The following is a 21,709-nucleotide window of genomic DNA, read 5'->3' as shown; positions in this document are numbered from 1 at the left end:
CAAGAAACACAGTTGAGGAAATCACAATCTGAATGGGGATATCCTATATGCAGAAAAACAGGATACATTCACTGAATAAATTATTAATTGAAAGTTATTCCCTCAGCTTGACACAACTCAATAATGAGCTTTGCAGAAGGCAATAACAGGGTCAAGGATTGGATCTCTGAAGGAAACAGTAGTAGGTCAATAATGGCATCCGGCCAAGGATAAGTTCCTTGACGGACGAGAAGAGAATGCTACTGTGCTGACATAACAACAACCAAAACCTTGGCTTAGACAAGTGAAACTTACTTTCCCAATAGGGCCAAATCCAATGGCTGGAAGCTGTAGTTGCAAAATATTTAGATTTAACAAGATACTGCAGTGCCTCATGATCCCTCTTTGCCACAACCCTTGTAAGAAATCACCTAACTAAACTATGATTATATTGAGGGGCTGGCCAGGGATATTACTTCATCTATTTATAATATTATATTTGTAAATGTAATGTAGATTTAAGTGGGCTCCTACAGCATAAATGAGCCCCTCAGACTTGACAAGTTGTCCCCACATTTTAGACACACTGGTTATTTTCCCAGATCTGAAAAAGAGGTTTGTGAAGCTTGAAAATTTGTCCTTTCCACCAATAGAAGTTAGTTAAAAAAATAAAAAAGGTATTTCACCCACCTGGTGACTCTCATATCCGGGGTTCCACTTGATAGCAACCGCCCTGCAAACATATAAAAAAAATGCCTTCTACAAACAGATTCCTCATTTGTGTTTATACCATACCTAACACAATGGAGCGCTAATCCTGAGTCAGACCTCTGGGCATTACTGCAGTAATAAATGAAAAACTAATAAGTGTAATAAAGTGCATAGCTAGCATACAAAATATATAAAGATGCAAATGTATAGATGTGTGTGTATATACAAAATTCTTATATACACATGATCTATACGTAACATGCTCATATTTATTATAGATAAGATTACATGAGAGAATATTTCTATTATTATACACGAGAGAAAGTAGAGAATATGGCTTTGCTAGGTGGCTGTGAGCATATTTTGTTTTATTTTTTTGTGTTACAGTGACTCATGACTAGCTAGGACACTTGTCCATATAGCAATCTCTCTAATAAGCAAAAAACAAAGTACACACTGCCCCTTAAAGGCATGTTTTTCATTCATTCCATCGAACTGGAATATGTTCAAATGCTTCTGAAGGGTTTTAATAAATATGAGTGTGTATGAAATGCTGCTGCTGATTCAATTACTAAATCACTAGTAATAGCTGTGGGGCTGTGATCTGTTTTGAAATGAATTATGTCATGGTGATTTCCTAAAAGGATAGGTTCATTCTTATATGATATTGTATGATGCATTATATATTAAATAAGGTAGCTACTGTATATTTTATTCTACAGTATGGATTTGGTAGAAATGAATGGCATATGTACTAAAGACATATACAGATCTCTTCCATGATACTGATTGTGTAAACACACACACACACATATATATATATACATACAAACAAAAGAAACATGTACTCCTCTTTGAATCCTAAACTAAATATGCTCATTTCATCCATCAACTTTTCCTAGGATAAATCACAACTTTAAGTAAAATCAGAATTTTACTCAGTTTTAGCCAATGCATTATCATCATAACATTAATCTTTTCAGAATGAATTGCATGTTTATCTCATTGCATTTGGTGGCAGCATAAAAATATAAAAATGCACTGTGAGTTTCTAAAGCAATATTAGCTGCTCATATTAATAAAGGAATAAGTAAAGCTCTTGTTCCAAATAAACTTAGTAAATCTATAACATTAGATTCAGAGAAAGGGTTGCTACACAAAGATACATTTATTTTTCTGTAACTTAAATGTTTTTACCAGGCTTGTACTTTATGCTAACAGGATTAAAGATTCTTCCATGCAGGTAGGAACAATAGATAATTTCCTTCCTAAGTAATCCATTATTATTTATGTGCATTTAAAAAAGGAGATATTTCAAAGGTTTGAGAAAATGAAAAGTCACCGACATTAGCTACTTGAGTGCTCTGCAAAAGTACCAAGCAAAAGTGACAAAAGCATCTTTTCTAAAAGAACTAGAACAATATTAAAGGAAGAATTAAGGGAGAGAAATTATTTCACATAAGTGTTCCTCCAGGGGTCTCTTTAACAGTTAAGGGGCAAATGTTAAAGAGCCTGAACAATAAAAAATGACCTTTTCAATAATTACAAACACACTTTTTAAACTAGCGGTTAAACTTTCCATGCACTGACAAAAAACTTTTATCAAGTTTATGTCTTAAAAATGAGGCTTTTGTGGCAGGCCTCTGCAGATCAGTATAAATTCAATCCAATTTAAAGCACAGTAACGATGTGGGCAGTCTCAGACTATTACTTTCAATGGGATTGAGTCCCAAAGGATGACATAGACTTAGTCCCATTGAAAGTAATGGGGTAAGCAATCACATGCCATTACTTTCAAGGAGACTCAGTCTATACTATCCATAATAACATGGTAATATAAATCTGCACTGACTCATCAGCATGAAGAATGAAAATGTAAAAGAATGGCAAAGCGGCAAACGTGCACCCTGAGACAAAAAACAGCCCCCTGGTTTCTTCACATCCATAACTCATCAACGTTGGAAGTTTATTACAGAAGAGCTAAAAAGGCATGCACACAAGGTGAGACATTAAAACCAAAATGAAGTTTCTGTGTTTTACAGCAGTGTTGGTCCCCTCTCCTTGTTTTCTTATAGAGCAACACAAATGCCATAATCTTTGGTTCTTAGAACCATTAGTATCTGCTTCTGTGTCCCAAATCCTAAAATGAGATATAATACAATAAATAATGGGAAATGTCTTTGTCTGGTAAAAACATCTGCATTTTGGCTTCTTCTCACGGACTGAAATAGACAGCTACAAAGATTCCTGGAACCTTTCCCATTGCAATCAGACACATTTATTAATACATAAAAGGGGTGAATAACTCAGAATAGGTGTACAGACATTATGACTGATCCATTATTGTGGAGATACTTGATAACGGTGTATGAAGAGTGATACTCCTACAACAAAGAGGTAACAAAGTCCTATCATTTTTTCCTTTTTCTGTTTGTGATTTGTAGCGGCCTACGGAGGTGTGAAGAAAGCTAAACTCTAGCCTTCTTGATCCTAGTCAGAGTTTCCAAGTCTCAAAAGAACACAGCAAAAGATAACAGGGAAAAAAAAGGTAAAGTAGAGGATCCGGTTTTAACTGTTTTATTGGGGTTCAGAGTGTGATTTATTTTGGTATAGGATTGATGCACCATTATGAGATCTCACAAAAGCTTGACTGTTATACACACACTGCATTGTATGTCCCTCTGCTGACCTGTTAACATCTTTATAAAAATGCATCCTAACAATTGTGACTAGTTCAGATATAAACCAAATTTTTTTCAACCTTTCAGAAAAGAAAATTGGAATATTTCTTCTTCAACAATCAAGAGATGGAAGGCTATTCTATAATCAATAAAAAGGAATATTGAGAGAACTCCTGACATAAATAGAAGATTGGAATCTTTGTCTTATGTAGCCAGGCTATAGGCCATAACCATAGCAAATCACAAGCGATCTCAAACTTAAAAGGACAGCTTCACCACTGTTACTCAAGTCATTTTACACCAGTGTAATGCCATTGATTTTGGCAGAATTACACCACTGTAAAAATAGAGTCATGCAGTGGTGAATTAGGCTCCAGTAGCAGTAGTAGTATTCTTATTAGTTACAATTACCAAGGCAAGACACATCAATGCATATGATCCAAATATTACAACACAAAAACCAACAACAACAAAAGGAAAACCTTCAGATTGTCCAGCTGCTTTCCCTTTGATTATGTGGAATCTTTGAAAATGTTCTGTAAAAACCCAAATCCTTGTTCTTGATTTTGCACTTGTATCAGTGTAATTGTATTTGTTTCCATTAAATTACATGCCACACATTTTCACTTGTTTATGTAAGCATGGAATCAGGCCTATTACATCTCAGGAAGGCATCATTTAATGAACCTAATTGTAGAAGTATCACAAATTTGTTTTTCCAATGTTTATATTGTATGCAAATCAGCTTTTCTGCTCTGAAGCATGGTAGAGAAAAGACCTCGTTCTATGATTTCTTTATTATTTGTTTAACCCTAAAAACGTAACCAATTGTTCTTTTTATATTAAACTTTCTCAGGACAACAGCCAATTTTCAGCCTCCTAAGTAAGCAACAGAATATCAAATAAGAACATAATGGATTTAAACAATCTTGATGAGGTAAGGACTGATGGATTCAAACACTCTCTCCCCCCTTTTCTCTCCTTTTTCAACAAGAGGTAATTTTTCCTTTCTTTAAAATGTATAAAAGGGAAGACTTTTCTCAGAGAGAAATACAAGAAAGAAGGGGACCGTCATTCTTACAAGTACTTTACCTCTGCTACCATTAGGAAAATGCTATCATGACATGTAAAGTATTTAAAATAGAATATGTAAAAATTTCTCAACTAACTGGACACTTATCAAGCCGGAAATGGGTAAATAATCATTTGTGAGTTAGATCCTTCCCTCAATCAGACTTTTTCAGGGTGTGTACACACACATATACTAACAAGGATATTCTAATATAATATATATTTAAAATATATGCATAATTAAATGACATATGCTTATTCATTTTTCTGTGTAACAATGTGTCTTTCTAAAAATATGTCTTTGTCTATGGGGGTACCTTTAAGTTCCTTTTAAACGAGAAAAAACACCTTAACATGTAGCTTCTCATTTACAGAACAATCTGTATGGGAGAAAAGCATGGGTAATAAATATATTGAAGACGACAAAATTATGTGCAATCCTTGAAAGAGATCCCACTTAGCAGAAATTTAGAGAATTTGAAATATGTGTTTTGAACAGGCGAGAATTAAAAATAGAGAAGGAAATACAGATGCCAAATGCATCCTTTTGATCAGTAGAAAGTTCGGTCTTTGGTTCTCACCTATTTCAGTCTATTAGTTACTAAGTTAGTAGAGCATTGTCCACTGTTCAGTTTTACATTCTGCATCATGCAGTGGCTGTACATTAAAGTATTAGAATGTTCTCAAGGCCTTGTCTCAACTTTTTTTTTTTTTTTTAAAGATCCAAGTATTTCCATACAAAAAGACATAGGGAGAGGGAATAATGCATTTTTAAAAACAGGATGGCAAGGACATGTGAACATAAAGTGCAAAGATAATGTGTGTGGTATTGTTTTGATAATTTACATTCTCAAATGAATGTATGTATTCAAAGAATGGTTATAGTGCTTATGTTTTTATAGCTGAGGATTTGCTTGATTTTCTTCTAATGCAGGGCTTGATTCAGCATGGAGACCCATGGATATATATATACCAGTAAGCACTGATGTTTCTTGTCATATTATCTCTTGCACTCATCTAGAGTAGCTTATTTTATGACACACAAAAGGCAGCATGCCCAGCTATATGATGATAGGACTGAGTCTTTAGACCTGTTTTGCACCTGCTAATGACACACTCTGCACTCATCCCCTCATTGCACATTTATAGTGGTTTATATAGTGATGATACCAGTCCCTGCCATGTATCTTTTCTACAAAAACCTAAATTCCTTTCATGTTTTGGTAGATCTGAAATATAGTAATAATAAGAGTGTCTTTATGGTTTGCATGTTTTAAAATTGCAAATAAAATAGTCAGTAAATAAATCATTCATACATTAAGAATGATTACCACTGTGTAAAGTGGAATGCTGAATTACCTTAGATATATTACCCACAATGCTTTTCAAGACAGCAGCTAATTAGCAGCAGAAAGGTCATGCAAAAAATAATGTGATTAGAAGAGGTTGAAAGAAAAAAAATAGCCACATATTTGGACATAGACCAAATTTCCTTTTTGCCACTGTAACTGAAAACCATTGCTTCAATATTTAATGAAATGCTTATGTTGCAGCACCTGGTCACATTGTCAGCACTGCCTAACCACTGCCTCCCCTGTGGGTCATTACTGCAGCCATCTGAAAGGGGGCAAACTGTTCATCGACTACAATAATGCCAGTCTTTAAGAATCTACAGCTACAAAACAGCAGGAGACAGAGTTACTTTGGCTCTGATCTTGGGAAAAATGGCTGGGGGCAAAATGCTGTTTCCTACCATCAGAGACTATACAGTTAGCAATAATTCTGTAAGTCAAAGCCCATGCATACGACCCAGCTTGGCTGCCCTGCTTTGCTTCTCTCCCTTTGCAGAAAGCTAGCAGCTCCTGGTGAGAGATCCTTGTCAACAGGAAAACAGTAGTTTACGCTACCCTGCTAATGATCCAATGCATCAATAGCTCCAACAATCACAACAAGCAGATGTCCTAAGTTAATATAGACTTTCCTGGGATTTTACTTGTGAAACATGGCTTTAAAAGGCATTAGTCTTTTGTCCTCACTGGAGATCTGCTAAATCCTGGCACCAATTCCTTGGGTACGTGAACCCCAGCCTAATGGAATTTAATTACTTTAGTGGTATTAATCATCTGTACAGTAGAGCAAAGAGTATTTTATTACCACTTTTAAGGGTTATCGGCACATTTATTTCAAATGAACTGTCAAACTACATTACGTGTAAAGCATGCCAGGTTTGAATTCTGCAGCACAGGTGAAAAAAAAATTTGCAGTTTAAAATTCTTTTGACATACTAAAGATGCCTATGTATAATGTAAGCAGGCTGGGTGTAGTATATTTAAAATAAAAAAACCAAATGTTTCCATTAATTTTAATGAGCTATTCTTAGTACATTTCTTATCTCTCCCATTTTTACTTCTAGCCAGTGAAAGAACTGTTCTATGCGGAGAAGACCAGAAACACCAAGTGGTTCCAAATGACTTGTGATACTGTTACAGGATTAGGTACACAAGAGCCATGTTAGTGTTGTCCATTCTCTATCACCAATGGTAGCTCAACAACACAAGATTTCTCCAATTCACTCAAATCTTTTGTGTTTGCCTAAGTGGTGGAGAAGGTGTAGAGTGAGAAAAGCTATTTTAACTCCAATAGGTTGTTATTGTTTTTAAAAACAGCTTGGATAGACATCTTTTAGAGATGTTATCCAACCATCGGTATCACATGCATAACTAGCTGTATCATTCCTGGATTTAAATCTCAAAGAACCTGAAAGAGCAACGTTAATCAGGTACCTGTAATATTTACTTCAGCTTTCTGTGCATGTTGAAATGTTCTTTACACCTACATCTAGATTCTGTCAATAATTAATACATACATTGAAAGTGTCTTTATCTTTTGCATGTCTAAGAATTTGATTTCTAAACTATCTTTGCTTTGTTTGCTGCAAGGACCTCTTGTAGATTTTAGACCTGTTCTATACCTGGTTAAAGCATATCATTTTGCACTCATCGTCTCTCACACATTTTGCACTGAGAAGCAAATGAGAGCAATTTGTGACATGAGATACTACGACATGTGGAAAAGACACATAATTAGTGTCAAAATGGATGCATTTGCTTTTTAAAGCCTATTTGTCCTAGAATTTCAAATGAATCTAGCTGCTATGTCTCCCTCAACAGCTCCATAATACTGTATAATGAATTAAAAGGTAATGTTGTGAAATTGTGTAAGCTCAAGAAATAAAATGACAATTGTACATGTCTCAAAAGTAAAGATGAGAGAACTTTAAAAAGACTAAACTCCAAGGCAGCATACTTTAAAGCTCTCCAGAAATAATCCCATTTTCTTAAATAGAATTTTCTAAAATGAAACCACAATTTTTCTTGACAGATTACAAAGTTACTTTGACTCTGTTGCATTAAAAGGGAAAAAAAATCTCACTTAGACCTTCTTGATTTGGATGCATTCCCCAGGTTTGAACTCTTTAATGCTCTACATGCAGCTCTCACAATGACATCTCTCGATCCATATATGATCTGAGAGCAATATAAATCTCTGCCCTCTCTCTTTCAACCTCTTTCCCTTCTTCCTTCTGTCCAAATAACTTTCTCAATTTCCCATTCCCACCCTCCCCTCTCAAAACTGAATATGCAGAGAAATTCTAGCCACAGAAAATATACTGCATGGTCACTGGCAGGACATGCTTCTACCTCCAGTTCTGTCAATGTACCCCCGAAGACTGGAGGGCATACACATCCCTGTGGAAAAGAGTGCATTTCAGTTTCTATACCTATTTACTTCTTTGCCTCCGAGCTGAGACTATTAACAAGACTATGAATGGTGACACAGATAATGGCACCCTAGTGGGTCTAGACCAGTGTTTCTCAAACTGTGCTCCGTGGAGCCCAGACATCTCCAGGGGCTCTGTGAGGTTGACAAACTGGAAACATCGATAGGTACAACACATACAATCAGTGGACCGCTGGGGCGCCGCATAAATTTTTACGCATGTAAAGGGCTCTAGAGCCCAAAAAGTTTGAGAACCGCTGGTCTAGACCATCAATTTCCTGTGTCTTCAAAAGGGCAATGAACTATCAGGTATAACGTCCTGGGATAGAATTGAACCAGTGACCTAAAGCAGCTCTCTTGACAGTTACTTGTCCTTTGTCTGTTTTTAGGGCCTGGTCATGCTCTTCTCTTGAAAATGTTTGGCTGCGTCTAGACTGACAAGTTTTTCCGCAAAAGCAGCTGCTTTTGCGGAAAAACTTGCCAGCTGTCTACACTGGCCTCTTGAATTTCCGCAAGAACACTGACGATCTCATGTAAGATTGTCAGTGTTCTTGCGGAAATGCTATGCTGCTCCCGTTCGGGCAAAAGCCCTCTTGCGCAAGGCCAGTGTAGACAGCGCAGTATTGTTTTGCACAAAAGAGCCCCGATCGTGAAAATGGCGATCGGGGCTTTCTTGTGCAAAACCGCGTCTAGAGTGGCACGGACACTTTTCCGCAAAAAGTGCTTTTGGCTCTGAATGGCAATCTGCGGCCAATGGAAACTGTGATCCCCCATGCCTGTGGAGGGGCAGGTAAATGTGACAGTGTGGGGACTAACCCATGGGCCTCAATTGCCCACCCCTACCCCAGGGACTCATCTATCTCATCACTCACACTCTACTTTAAGGAGCTTCAGGGGGTAGCCGAGTTAGTCTGTTACAGAAAAAAACAGCAATCAAATGGTCTGGTAGCACTTTATAGACTAATAAAACATGTAGATGGTATCATGAGCTTTTGTGCCCACTTCTTCAGATGAACGGAGTTATGACTGGGGGATAAGAAAACTCGAAATAAACAGGAGAAGGGGGGGCGAGATAGATGCTCTGTCACCCATCCCCCTACCTCTACACAAAGTATCAGGAGAAAGGGTGCTAAATCTGATCAAAGTCAGTGGACAGATTGGTACAGCCGGAAGAATGCCGTTCAGAAAGCCGTTAGCACCTTCAGTTATAAAGGGTCCACCTCCCCATATCTTGATTAAGCCCATTAGTAATTGAATTGAATTTGCATATGTATTGTAATTCCAAGCTTCCAACAGGGAATACTCTAGTCAGGAAGTAGAGAAGTGTATGTCTCCACCTGAGAGAGATGATGGCTGAGAGCTGATGGCCCGAGTATGGGTGGCCCAGCTGGACCATGGAGAGGGATGACATGGAGAGTGCAGTTGATCTGAATTGGGATACACTTTCTCTTCATTCCACTTGTAAAGTTTATGTGATTTTCTCTGCATTTCCCTCCTACTGTCCCATCTCTGCATTTTAAGGAGCCCTTCTCTCACTTTGAAATCTTTGTGATTTCAAAGTCCATCTCTTGCTCTCCCCAGGTTTAATAATAGGAATGATACGGTTCATGGTGGTCAGAGGATTATGGTTTTCCTGTTGGAGGAAGACTACAGAGAAAGAGCTTTAATTCACACACAAGCATGTTACAGCACACATGCCTTGACAGTGCAAAGGAAAGCATATCCTTTTTCCCTCCACTGAAATCAAAAGCCTCCCCATCACCCCCAAAGTCTTTAGTAGCATTGGGGCTTAAAACATAAATTTAGAACATACTGGCAAAATATTTATTAAGCATTCACTCTTCCCTAAATTTATTCCAGCAGAATCCTTTTGTTAGTTGCTTGTATTCTGATTCTTTTCCCAGTCCTGCATTCCCTACGTAGGTAACACTCCTACAGAACAGGAGCATTCTGTGCAGATCTTTGTAAAATTAGTAGCTATGTGCAATGACACCAGTGATAAAGTTCTAGGTGTTGATGTGGGGTGAAAAATACCACCCTATACACCAAAGAGAGTCTTCATAATGGACTGTGGACAAGTGACACCACCATGGTGCAGGGGAACAGTCAAGCGACAGGGCACCTCTGTAGCTATCCCATAGCTACAGGGGGCAAACACACACCCTGTTTGATCCCACTTGTTCCTGTGGAAAAGCACTTTGGAGCTAGGTAGCATATGTTGCACAGCATTTCCAGCATTTCCTCTGCATTTTGGCCCTTCCACAGCTGCAGAGGTGGGCTGAGTGGATTTCACACACACAGCTATGTGTGTGGCCAGATGACCTTATGAGCTAATAAGAAAGCACAATTTTAAATGCCATTTTATGATTAGATAATAAAACACAAACAAACATATGTTAGTGTGAGATAAATGTCTCAAGTGCATTGTGAGATACAAAGCGCTGCCAGATGCCTTCAATGACCCTAAAAGAGTGTTATCTTAATGTAATGTACACCTTTGAGTGTTTTAGTGTGGTTACTGCATAAAATGTTCTGAAACACAGTTTTGATGTATTCCTCATGGTAGGTACAACGCAAGACTTGTAAGCGTTTCATTTAAATACGTATAAAGACACTGCTGGCATATGCACTAAATTACAGACCATATTTTACTACCCTAGCTGAAGCTTTCTTTTTTTTAATCGCAGTTCAGGCACCTAGGGCTGGGCCCTGTTGCAGTCCTTGCACCAGTAATCTCCAAGGCTACGTCTACACTGGCTCCTTCTTCAGAAGGGGCATGCTAATGTTGAACTTGGGAATAGGGAAATCCACGGGGGATTTAAATATCCCCCGCGGGATTTAAATAAACATGGCCGCTGCTTTTTTTTCCGGCTTGGGGAAAAGCCGGAAAAAAGCATCTAGACTGGTGCGATCCTCCAGAATAAAGCCCTTTTCCGGAGGATCTCTTATTCCTACTTCAAAGTACTTCAAAGTAGGAATAAGAGATCCTCCGGAAAAGGACTTTATTCCGGAGGATCACGCCAGTCTAGACGCTTTTTTCCGGCTTTTCCCCAAGCCGGAAAAAAAAGCGGTGGCCATGTTTATTTAAATCCCACGGGGGGTATTTAAATCCCCTGCGGATTTCCCTATTCCCAAGTTCAAAATTAGCATGCCCCTTCCGAAGAAGGGGCCAGTGTAGACGTAGCCCCAAGTGATGTCAATGGGAATTTTGCTTGACTAAGAGGCGCAGTATCAGAGCCACAGTAACTACAGTAATGAACGTACCAAAGGCAATGTTATTTCATTTTATAATTATGATTCATTTTTAAAAAAAAAGAGCATGAACCATCCTATATCAGTGAGATATGAAGAACCTGGGGGCTTTTAAATCACATCCTTTGCCTAATTCTGCTCCCACTGAAGCCATTAGAAGTTCTATACAAACAGAGCAGAACTGGGCTCTGCATCTCTTTACGATTTATATATATATTTTTAAAAGGCCCATTTTTCAGAGAAAAGAGCACATGTGTTGCCTAATTCTTAGCAGTTGTCTCCTTTCCAGTATGTCTGTGGCCACCCTTCTGTAGCACTTGGAGGGCTGCACAACGTAGAAACAGAGCAGTCCAACAATGAAGTTGATGCATGGCTCTGCTAGCTTTCAAAGGAAGTGTTAAAGAATGTATGTAATGCCCTGATCCTGCCAAGACTATATACAGGCTTAACTTTACAAAAACTGAGGAGACCGCGGGGACTACTTACAGTGCATAAAGTTAAGCATGTGCATAACTCTTTGCAGGATAGGGATCCGAGACAGAAATATCCCTTATCAGTTGGTATTGCTCTGAGAGCTCACAGCAGTTCTCATCATTACGCTGGCAGAGGCATCCATTAAATAAAATTCCAGTGTGCCAACCAAAGCCTCGGGTTGCATGTTTTAGCTCTGATCTACGAACAGTTTCATAATGAAACCCACTCTACTATAGCAAGCAACACTGAAAGCACATTTTCTCTAATGTGTAAGCACATCCGCTGTAGTTTTCAATGTTTGCCTTTCCAAAACAGTTTCTCTCCACAGTTTTTGTTTCTACTTGTTTGAATGACTATTTATTGTTCCAGGCACTCTATTCAGCAGTAAGTTTAAGCATAGTATTTCTCTGGCTTGCAAAGCTCAACTGAATAGCATCATTATTGCCATCATCTTATTGCGATTATTTGAACAGAACAATAGATGTGCCGGTTATGGCTGCTGTTAGATTATTTTCTGTACAGTGATCAGAGTTCTCTGGAATAAGCGACTTAAATTAAAAGCATGACAATTATTCATTACAGCTATGGCATACTAGTATTACATTTGTTAAGACACTTTGTTAGGTTAATTTGTCATTTTGTTCCTACATTTCCTCAATGCAGCCACAGATGTGGAATTAGCAAATTTAAATTCCTGGGCTTGCCTGACAGGGGATGTGAACAGTATCACACACAGTGGGGCATGGATCCCTATTCCTGGAATCCTGCAGAAGCTCTTCTGCTGGAAATGTCACAGGTCTGGGCTCTATAGGGCTTCCAGGGAAAGCTAATGCTTTAGCATTGACATTATCTATGAAGTCCACTAGTATCTGTTTCAAGACTGCAACGCACATCAGGGAGGGAGGTATTATGCAGACACAGATCGGTGGCCATCAAGAGTGCAACTCTGCAGGAGCGATTGTTCCTTTGGCCAGAAGGCACATCAAGGATCTATATGGAGATACTGGGCATCTGAGGATATGCTGAGGTACGTACATACATTGGAAATCTACTATAGAGCTAAAATCTTTGCCCATTCCCACAGCTGCCCCCACACAGGACTTTCTCTCCCTCCTAGAATAACATCTGGCCCAACATTAATATTAATTAATTGGACTAGAAAGGTACACTTCAAGATGAAAAGAAAAAAGTTACCTACCTTTTGTAACTGTTGTTCTTTGAGATGTTGCTTGTGTCCATTCTAATTAGGTATGTGCGAGCCACACGCCATGATGGGTAGGAATGGTGTCCCTACCCTCTGTCTTGAAATGGGTGACAGGGGAGGAATCATGTGAGGATTACCTGTTGTGTTCCCTCCTTCTGGGGCATCTGGTATTGGCCCTGTCATCTCCAGTCTACTAAGTGATTGCACAATGTGAGGTGAAGGTATGGATGGAAGACCACACAGCTGCCCTGAAAATAATAGGCAGCAGGTTTAAAACAAACAAAAGGAAGTTTTTTTTTCACTCAGCGCACAGTCAACCTGTGGAACTCCTTGCCAGAGGATGCGGTGAAAGCTAATACTTTAATAGGGTTCAGAAAAGTGCTAGATAGATTCATGGTGGTTAGGTCCATCAATGGCTATTAGCCAGGATGGGTAGGAATGGTGTCCCTGGCCTCTGTTTCTCTGGAGGAGAGTGACAGGAGAGGGATCACGTGAGGATTACCTGTCATGATCCCTCCCTCTAGGGCACCTGGTATTGGCCACTGTCGGCAGACAGGATACTGGGCTAGATGGACCTTTGGTCTGACCCAGTATGACCATTCTTATGTTCTTATATGTTCTGAATGGGCACTTGTGCTAGGAATGCAGCAGAAGGCACTTGAGCTCCTGTAGATTATACCATCAATGCCGGGGCTGAAGTCTTGACCAAATTGTAGCACATCCTCATGGACGACATGACCAGGATGAGATGCATTGGGAAGAGACAGGAAGCCTCTTCATACTGTCTGCTATAATGATAAAGAGCTGTGGAGACTTCCAGACTGACTTTGTGCACTTGATACAGAAGGCCAGAGCACACGGAATGTCCAGGAAATGGAGCATGCATTCTTTGTTATTGGATGCAGCTTAGGAAAGAACACAATAGGAAAATGTCCTGATTCATACGAAACCAGGAGAATCTCTTACGGAGACATGCAAGGTGCAGGCTCAGTTACATCTTGTTTTTGTGGAACACAATGCAAGGAAGCTCATTCTAAGCTCCCCGCTGATATGATACCTGGAGGTGGATTGAATGGGGGAGGCAGAATCTCACAGCTTAAGGGCTTCTTGGCACAGGGCAAAGGAACGAGCACCACCCTGTTTATATAGAAAATCATTGTGGTGTTGTCCATCAGTACTGACACAAATCTGTCGTCAAAGTGAGTTTGGACTATCTGGCACCCCAGACAGACTGCCCTCAACTCCCTGATGCTGATATGCAGTGATAGCTTTGCCTGGGACCACTTGTCTTGTTTTCTGACAGTGCCCAGTTCTGAGGTGTCTGTGACCAGCTGTCTGCGTTGTGGTTCTGGGGAACTGGTAGAGGCTCACGATGAGGGCTTGGAAATGGGACTTGGCAGTGATGCCCTGGCTTGAGTAGAATACAAGAGAGCCCTTATGAATTCTGATCTCTGCGTAAGGGCCAGTGTGGACTTGGGCATATTCAGGATAAGGCCTAACATGAGAGAGGTGGTGTGAGCAAGGACCAAGTGTTCCTCCCCTTATGCTTACAAGTTGGTCTTGATGAGCAGGTTGTCCAGGTATGGGAAAACTTGAACTTGATGATTGCAGAGGAAGGCTGCTACAACTGCCAGGCACTTTGTGAATATCCAATGGGCAACAGAGAACCTGAATGGGGGCACTATAAACTGGTAGTTGTGGTTCCTGACCACAAACCAAAGAAACCATCTGTGGGCTGGGATAATGGAGATATGGAAATACATAGCCTTCAAGTCAAAGGTGGCGTAACAGTCCTCCGAGGGATGGAATGATGGAGGCCAAGGAGACCATGCAGAACTTCACTTTCTTTATGAAAGCATTGAGGTCTCACAGACCTAGGATAGGCCTCGGCCCATCCTTGGCCTTGATAATGAGGAAATATTGGGAGAAGAACCCCTTGCCCCGGAACTCCTGAGGAACTTCACCCTAAAGTGAGAAGGATGAAAAGGGTCCTTAAAGAGAAATGGGAAAAAAAGGATGAGAGGGCTGGAAAGAACAGACCTGGATGCGGTGAAGGTCTCTACTGTGCTCAGGACCCAGCGATCAGAGGAAATCTGGACCCAGGATTGCAAAGGTGGGGCATAAAGGGGGGAAAGGGAGCTGGGAGTTGGGCTGGGCTCCATCCCCATGCATACCTTGGTTTAGAGACCGGGAATGCTTAGACGAGCACTGGCCCGGGGCTGAGGATTGTGATGGCTACTTCCCGTTGTTTTTGCTCCACCATCTATTTGAAGTCCTGCCTCATGCTCCCAAAGTAGAAGCGAGGAGTAGGCTGAGGCTTGAAGGGCTTTCTCTGTGGTGCTAGAGTGTGGATTCGTAGGGATTTAAGGGTTGCCCAGAATCCTTTAGACAGCATAATCATGAGAATATCTGCTTGGTGGAAAGGCCAGCACAGTTAAAAGGTAGGTCCTGGATGGTATTGTGGACCTCTGCCAGAAGCCCTGACATCCCAAAGCCACGAGCTTCTCTTCATAGCAATTGCAGTGGCCATGGTACATGTTGCCAAGTCTGCAGAATCCAGGGCCACCTGGGAAGAGGTCTGGGCTACTGCCTCCCCCTCCTCCAGTATCGCAGTGAACTTTTAGCAGAAGTCCATAGGCAACAACTCCTGGAACTTGGACAGGGAAGCATACTGCCAGGGAACTGGTTGGCAATGCAAAACTGGAGCCCCCGCAGCTGGACACACCTTTTGATTGAAGAGGTCTAGCTCCTTGGACTTTGGTGTGGGATCCGCTTGTCCTTGCTCTTCTTTATGACTGATGGCATCCACCACCAATGTGCTGGGGAAGGGGGAAAGAGGTGCTTGTACCCCTTCTGTGGCACAAAATACTAGAATTCTGCCCCTTTTGCCATTGGTGGAACAGGGGCCGGAGTCTGCCAGAGCATCTTAGAGGTGTTTATAATGGTTTTAATAAGAGGCAAGGCCACTCTAGGGGGTCCTTTGGTCCATCTTCAGGTCCGAGTCCTCCCTGACCTCCTCAGTCTGTAAATTCAAGTGCTGATGCATCCTTCTAAGAAGGCCTCAATGGGCCCTGATGTCCACTGCAGGCAGAGAGGCAGTTGTACCCATCATTGCCTCATTGCTAAGGATGAGGAAGATGATTGGGGAGGAATCAGGTCCTCCTACCCTTTCTGTTCCCTGGTGGTCACTGGGGCAGTTTCATGTATGTCCACCGGCAGTGTTACTTCTTTTACCGAGGGTGGCACAATAACAGTCCCAATCTGTGGGTTGGACTGCTGCAGGTCCTTATCCCTAGACTCAAGCTGTACCCCTAGATCTCAGGAGACTTATGTAGCAGACGGGGTTCCACAGGGTCCTGAAGCCTCTGAAGTCATCTTTCAGCCTTGGCCATGAGCCTGATGGTAAAGCCCCTGCCACTGGGGTGGCCATGATATAGGTGGCACTTGTTGGGCTGTGTCACCTCACAGGCGGTGCTGGGAGTGGTGCCAGGATCTGGATCAGTACCAGCTCCACCTGGAGGCATAGAATTCTGCCTCCAACTCTGAGGAGTAATTGGAGCTGGAGTTCATAGCTGCGATGCTTGTTGACAAACTTTCAGACGTCCTGGCAGTCTCACAGGTGAGCAGCCCCTTTCTGCCTTTTGTCTCTTATGTGACACTGGTGATTATGATCAGTGCCCCATATTGGATCTGGGCCTTGGTGATGATGCTCCCACCAACGCCAATGTGCTGTAAACGGAGGCTGCTGATTCCATTAGGAGGAGCTTCAGGTGAGAGTCTCTCTTCTTTCTTCTGGAATTAAATCCCCTGCTGGTCCTGCACTTCTCCACTTAACAACTCTCCCCAAGGTACTTAAGGCAGGAGGCATGTGGATCACCACGTGGCATAGGATTAAGGCACTTCTTGCAGAGCTTAAATCCCTAGGACCAAGGCATGTTCTGGTCTGGGATAGAAAAGGGGGATCCAACAATTCACTGGCTACATTGCTAAACACTAATAAGAAACTATTACACCTATTTACTGACCGTAAGGAAAGACTACTAGATGTGCACTTGCAGGAAGCAAGAGACTGAGCTGCTCTAACTACCATCACAGGTTGGCAGGGTCCTATATATGCTGCCATGAAGGTGACACTCCAAGGGGCTCCACAGCTGACCTGATAGATACCACTAGGGAAAAACCTTCAGACAATGGTGCATGTGGTATGTGTACACCTAACTGGAATGGGCATGAGCAAGCATTTGAAGTGTAGTTCAGGTAAGCCAAACATTTTCACTGTCCTTCTTAGTCTGAAGTAATTGTAACCACAAAAATGTTTCCTAGGCAACGAAGGTCCATCTTGCCTCAGCACAGAGGGATGGACTATATGACTGAAAGGTACCTTCCAGGCCTACATTTCTATGGTTCTATAAGCAACTCTTCTACAGAACAAAAATGTAAAATTATTGCAATAAAGCATTGGGTATGATAATACTATACACATTATCATGGTTATATTGGAATAGAGGCACTGAGCATGTGAAACTCCTATAGGAAGTTGCAAACACTTAGCAAGAATTCAGCTCCACTTAGATCTGGTCCAAAATTAACTCATGTCAACTACTGGTTTTATCAAATTATTTTAAATGGTTCTATATTTAAGATAGAGATAAGGTTTATTTTAATACTGATAGCATGAAAGTATAATCACTTTGCAATAAAAATCACTGGTCAAATCCTGAGGGGTGCTCCTATCACAGAGCACATTTCTGGATTTAGCCCATTAGTTTTAATTAGAAAAGTATTGATTCTATGAGTATACAACCTTGTAATAGCAATCCTGCTATACCTTTCACAGAATTCTGAACCATTCTACATTTCTACAGCTCAAACAAATCTCTTAGGCTACGTCTACACTGGCCCCTTTTCCGGAAGGGGCATGTAAATTTCACTAGTCGTCGTAGGGAAATCCGCGGGGGATTTAAATATCCCCCGCGGCATTTAAATAAAAATGTCCGCCGCTTTTTTCCGGCTTTTAAAAAAGCCGGAAAAGAGCGTCTAGACTGGCCCCGATCCTCCGGAAAAAGTGCCCTTTTCCGGAGGATCGGGGCCAGTCTAGACGCTCTTTTCCGGCTTTTTTAAAAGCCGGAAAAAAGCGGCGGACATTTTTATTTAAATGCCGCGGGGGATATTTAAATCCCCCGCGGATTTCCCTACGACGACTAGTGAAATTTACATGCCCCTTCCGGAAAAGGGGCCAGTGTAGACGTAGCCTTAGAGTCTCAGAGACAGAGTGATGCATTATCAAAAAATACTATTGTTTTTGTTTTATGATTTGTAAAGAATTATCACAACCCTATAGTAAGAAAATCCCTAACTAGAGAAACATTTACTCTCAGGTTCTATTTGAATTGGATTTATAGCCCCTTTGTAAATTTGGTTTGCAAATAATTTAGAAGGGGAAAGTATAGACTACAGTTTTCCCATCTAATTCCTATGAAATTAATGTTTATACATCAGGATTAGTTTTTCATCGGGATAAATATTCAGTGCTGCTGGAAAATAAGACTGAAAAACAGGTACAGAGGAGCAAACATGCCAAAGAAATAAACTGGCTTTCATGATGGCATAAAGATTGCATGCCATCACTTTTCTTTCAGAAATGCAATTCTTGTAGCTGAGAGTGTGGCAACACTTTAAGTAACCATTGCAAATGACAACTTTAGAGTCCTGTGAATGACTTCATTCAGTCGAATGGAAATTTAGGATGCTACACTACCCAAGAAAGGGGAATTTGCACCATGTTATTTCAATATTTAACCTTAACGATAGTAACCCTGACAGTTGTACTACTAACAAACAAGAGAATGAGGACAAAGTAACAACACAAGAATGCTTTGGGGGTGGAAGACTACTTGCAACAGATAAGCCCAAGTATATTTTACAGGGAGAAAAAGCTCAGAGCACAAGATAATATTAAGCACTGGGACCAGAGAAGCCTTGACCCCCCGATCCAGTGAACTCCATGGTTTAGGACAGTAGTCTCCATCCTTTTTACACACGAGATCACTTTTTGAATTTAAGTGCAATCCAAGATCTACCTCAAACCCAATCCTTGCCCACCTCCTTTGTGCTCCTTGTCCTGCCTCTCTGAGGCCCCACACCCCTGCTCACTCCCTCCTCCCTCCATCCTCATTCACTTTCACCAGGCTGGGACAGCAGGTTGGGGTACAGGCTCTGGTCTGGGAGTAAGGGATTTGGAGTGTGGGAAGGACTCTAAGCTGAGCTTGGGGCAGGCAGTTGGTGTGATGCAGGGGTTTCTAGGTGCAGGCTCTGGGAGGGTCTCTCAGGGGCTTGGGGTGCAGGAGGGGTTCATGACTGGGGCAGGGGTTTGGAGCTTGCTCCAGCTGGGTACTGCTTAGCTCAGATGGCTCCTTGGTAATAGTACAGTGGGTCAAAGGCAGGCTCACCCCTGCCCTGGCCCTGCACCACTCCCAAAAGCAACTAACAACTTTGCTCTATCCCTAGTCCTGTTGTGCCCCCTCTCTGCTCTGTGGAGATACAATTCAGGGTGGGAGAAGGGGGCACTTTGACATCAGCACCCATCCTCTCCCTTCCCAGCTCTGTCTGGCAAACAGGAGGCTCCTGGGGGAACACCTCTAAGGAAAGGGCCAGAGATGCTCAGTAGTGGGGGGAGGAGGAGCAGCTGAAGTGTTGGCACTTGATAGCCATGTGGCCAAACCCGACAAGATCACCTATCGGAGATTCCTAGATCTACCAGCAGATCCTGATCTACTGGTTGGTGATCACTGGTTTAGGACTACTCAGATCTCGAGGCTGCCTGACTACCTGTATTTAAGTTTTAGGTTATGAGACTAGTTAATTTCACAATAGTATATGAAAGATGTACAGTACAGCCTGCCAGTAACGGGTGAACCTAAATCCATTATCTTTAAGAAGCTGCAGAAGAAATGGATGGATATTAAACATTCCCAGAATCTTGAGATGCTCCTAATTCCTGAGTAGAGGTTATATTGCTTTTGAACAAATGAGGGACAAAGAAAGAAAAAAATTAACAATTGGCACTGAGAAATAAAATCTCTATCACTACCAGAAGTTAGAAATTGATTGTATCCATGCCTACAGAAATTTCAGCAAACATACACATTTAGGATTTCTGTGACTTTTATATACATTTAGCAAAGTTTATTACATAGGTAATTATTTCATCTGACCCACAGGTGGTTATGTTCAGAGGAAAGAGAAAAAAAGATTTTTCTCCTCTGAATCAGTATCTGATTGTATGGGTGAAAATGGAAGTACCTGTGAAAACTGAATTTCTACACAACAGATTCCTAATTTTTTTTTCTGAGTTCAAATACTTTGGTGAAAAATAAAGCATTATGTATACACTCAAAAAGAAAGATTTTAACAATTTTATGATTAGAATCCTGTGTGGATAAAAAAATATGGATCTGCATCCCATCTACATCTGCCAGGCTCAACTCATCATCTGATCTACAATCTGCGATCTGGATTTTACTTGCATCCGCACAGCAAACCATCTGGGGGCAGAGGTGGAAGCGAGGAGAAGGCGGGGTTGTGTAGGGAAGAGGCAGGCAGCAAGGACTTGGAGTAATGGGCAGCAGGGACCTGGGGCTGAGGCTCCTCAGGTCTGTGCTCATCAGATGGGGGAGGGGGGGCACTGGACAGAGCCAACACTTGGCCCCTCCTGCAAGGAGATTTAGGACAGAGCTTGTTGCATCCTTTCCCTGCAGATATGCAGGACTATTTACGACTGTGTCAAGAATCCACATACCACCCAAGTGAGGATTTCAAACACAGCCAATAACAGAGCACAGAGCATTGCCACACTGTTTAAGAGTACTGCATGCCCTCCCACGGGGGCCAATGCCGCTAGCAAGTAGCCACATGTCCATCCCTCCCTTTCCACTTCAGAGAATCAAGTGCTAGTGGAGGTACTAAACTTCAACAGGCTTTGTGCTTTCTGAATGCTGAGCGCAAATGGAGAGGGGCTTAAGGGTGAAAAAAGGATGGGTTTGCTCTTTCTTCTCCCAGTGCTTGTATATCATTACAAAGCTGGACGGAGTTTGGTCCAAAGTGACTCACCCACCCAACTGCTAACGACTATGGTTATGAAAGTTAATTTGAAAAGACAAAACATAAAAGTAAAGCAGCTCATCTATTTGATCTGTTATCAATGATCTAATTGAAATTGCTGGTACAAGCAGACTATTAAATTGTATTAGAAACCTCCACTATTAATGAAAATCAATAATAATTCAATAGGATTTAAGTTAACTATGCATGCAAGTGGCAGTGTATCAGGAATTCTAGAGTAAAGCAAAATGTTCTTGTCAACTTTGGGTACTATGCAAAGTATAAACCTATATCAAAGAGGTCTTTTGTAGTTATGCTGGGGAGGACCAACAACATATAAAGAAGAAACATGGACAATTATTTATTCAATTAGAAATGTCTACAGATAATTAGCATCTTGAATATCTTTGTAACACACACATATTTTACTCTATCTTACATGTACTGTCTGGGTTTT

General features: G+C 41.2%; 1 long non-coding RNA gene across 1 annotated transcript in view; it reads right to left on the bottom strand.

Moving 5' to 3' along the window:
* Window positions 1–21,709, bottom strand: part of LOC142828064 (uncharacterized) — an 87,855-nt gene that overhangs the window by 6,311 nt on the left and 59,835 nt on the right. The window contains exon 2 of the long non-coding RNA XR_012902995.1: window positions 670–712. This is a non-coding gene — a long non-coding RNA (uncharacterized LOC142828064). The remainder of the gene's footprint in view (window positions 1–669; window positions 713–21,709) is intronic.

This window comes from Pelodiscus sinensis, chromosome 3 (assembly GCF_049634645.1).
Source record: "Pelodiscus sinensis isolate JC-2024 chromosome 3, ASM4963464v1, whole genome shotgun sequence".
In the NCBI taxonomy this organism is placed as follows: Eukaryota; Metazoa; Chordata; order Testudines; family Trionychidae; genus Pelodiscus; species Pelodiscus sinensis.
This window is presented reverse-complemented; position numbering and strand designations above follow the sequence as displayed.